The sequence below is a fragment of the Dasypus novemcinctus genome, chromosome 28 (genome assembly GCF_030445035.2).
Source record: "Dasypus novemcinctus isolate mDasNov1 chromosome 28, mDasNov1.1.hap2, whole genome shotgun sequence".
NCBI lineage: Eukaryota > Metazoa > Chordata > Mammalia > Cingulata > Dasypodidae > Dasypus > Dasypus novemcinctus.
Genome location: NC_080700.1, coordinates 14317728 through 14320375, shown reverse-complemented (window position 1 = coordinate 14320375; position 2648 = coordinate 14317728). Strand labels below are relative to the sequence as shown.

Below are 2648 nucleotides of genomic sequence, written 5' to 3'. Positions count from 1 at the left end.
ATGCCCAGCACCCAGGCCACATGTACCTCTGCCTAATGATGCCTACACCCTCCTGCTTTCCCCTCAGTCTCTCCCCCATGTCCCCACTGATCATTGTCACTAAGGACCTTGACACTAATTTCAGTGATGGAAAGTAACCAAGGAAAAAGTTCCTCCTTGCCCCACATCCAGCCTGCTTCAGGATGAAAACAAGACTCCCAGGCAGACCCCACCACTGCCTTGCCCAGGCCTCCCTGAAAATCCACCCTTTTAGGACCATCAGTCTTCCTTTTCCTCAGTCATTCCCTTAGTTGAGGTATCTATAGATCTCCCATCCCACACATCAGCGTTTCTGGACTCCTCCACCCCTCCAGCTGCCCCTGTGATGCTTCTTCCCACACCCACAGAACATCTCAGAATGATCTAGGCTCCTGTTGCTGACTCTGTGACCCCATTCTCCCACCTTTCACGGTACACTTTGACCCACCTGTCTTGCCACCAGCATTGTGGTCCAGCTCAACAGCCACCTCCATCCACACCCCTCCTGGACAGACCTCATCTGCTTGGCTTCCAGAACATCACATCCTTCTGATGTCCTCTTATCTAACCCACCATGCCCCCTCAGCCCCCTCTGCGGACGAAAAGGCTTCATACATCTGAAGTTAGGGGACCAAAAGGGGGTAATGATGGCTTGCCACTCAAAAGAACAAGTATTAAGGTGGAAGATTTAATTCAAAAAATTTGGAGGACACATTATTTACATGAAAGCAAGGCTATCACCTCCCAAGTGTGACATAGGTGAGGACCAGGCACTTCTCCCTAGGGAGAAATGTGTGGCTTTTGGGAAGATGAGGACTATCCTGTTACAATGCATCTCAGGTATTTGGAATGAGTATTAAAAAAAAAAAAAAGCCCACAATGTACAATGTCCTCAGCCACATTTATAGAACTTTTGGGGATATTTGCTCCAACCGACTGCTGTCACCTTCACCATTCTAGTTTTTAAATCCTGAGTCAAGTGCCAAAAACAACAACAACAACAACAAAAAACAAAACAAAAAAAAAAACAACACACAAAGCCATAAAGCCATGCCAATCTCATCTGGTATTCTGCACAAGTTAGGTTTTGTCAAGAAAGGGTGTGACATAATTAAGTAACAGTCCACCTACAAGCATTTTCTGTGGACAATGGAGGGGCCGTACTCATCATACTCTTGCTTGCTGATCCACATATGTTTGAAGGTGGACAGCGAGGCCAGGATGGAACCACCACACCAAACCGAGTACTTGCGCTCAGGGGGGTTGATGATCTTGATCTTCATTGTGCTGGGAATCAGCGACATGATTTCCTTCTGCATTCTTTCAGCAAAGCCAGGGTACATGGTGGTTCCACCGGACAGCACCATGCTGGTGTAGAGGTCTTTGTAGAACTCCTTGTCACACTTCATGATGGCTTTGAAAGTAGATTCGTGGATGCCACAGGAATCCATGCCCAGGAAGGAGGGCTGGAAGAGGGCCTCAGGGCAGCGGAACCGCTCGTTGCCAATGGTGATGACCTGCCCATCAGGCAGCTCGTAACTCTTCTCCAGGGAGGAGGAAGAAGCAGCAGTGGCCATCTCCTGCTCAAAGTCCAGGGTAATGTAGCAAAGCTTCTCCTTGATGTCACGCACAATCTCCCGCTCGGCCATGGTGGTGAAGCTGTAGCCACGCTCGCCGAGGAGCTTCATGAGGTAGTCAGTCAGGTTACTGCCAGCCAGATCCAGGCGCATGATGGCATGGGGAAGTGCATAGCCTTCATAGATGGGCACCGTGTGGGTGACGCCATCACCAGAGTCCATGACAATGCCTGTGGTGCGGCCAGAGGCATACAGGGACAGAACAGACTGGATAGCCACGTACATGGCAGGGATGTTGAAGGTCTCAAACATGATCTGTGTCATGTTCTCACGGTTGGTCTTGGGGTTCAGGGGCGCCTCAGTCAACAGCACGGGGTGCTCTTCAGGTGCCACATGCAGCTCATTGTAGAAGGTGTGGTGCCAGATCTTCACCATGTCATCCCAGTTGGTGACAATGCCATGCTTGATGGGGTACCTGAGAGTCAGGATGCCCCTCTTGCTCTGTGCTTCATTGCCCACATAGGAGTCCTTGTGATCAATGCCCATCATGACACGCTGGTGCCAGGGGTGCCCCACGATGGACGGGAACATGGAACGGGGCATGTTTTCACCCGCAAAGCCTACCTTGCACGTGCTGGACCCATTGTCGATCACGAGGGCAGTGAGGTCATCAACCATGGAGACCTGTGAGCAAAGGGTGGCATGAGCCCTTGGGTCAGTCCCCCTCCCACTTCCAGCCACCACCCCCTCAGTCCACCAGGGGCCACCGGCACATAGTGGGCCTGGAACAAAGGCAGCACTGGGGCCACACAATGGCCATAAAAGACAAGCATGGTTTGGAGGCTGTGCTGCATGGCAGGAAGCCAGGCCCTGCCGTGTGATGCGGGGCCTGGGCCACACTCTCATGGGGATGTGGGTGCCAAAATAGACTTTAAATGCAAAACTATTGTGAGAGACAAAGATGGACACTACATATTAGTGAAAAGTGTAATCTTTCAAGAATAAAGAACAATCATAATCATTTATGTACCTAACTAGGGTGCCTCCAAATAT

The 2648-nt window shown here is 50.7% G+C and overlaps 1 pseudogene; it reads right to left on the bottom strand.

The window, feature by feature from the left end:
- Nucleotides 1-1145: 1145 nt before the first annotated feature.
- LOC101420382 (actin, cytoplasmic 1 pseudogene) lies at nucleotides 1146-2279 on the bottom strand (annotated as a pseudogene).
- Between the last annotated feature and the right edge of the window lie 369 nt (nucleotides 2280-2648).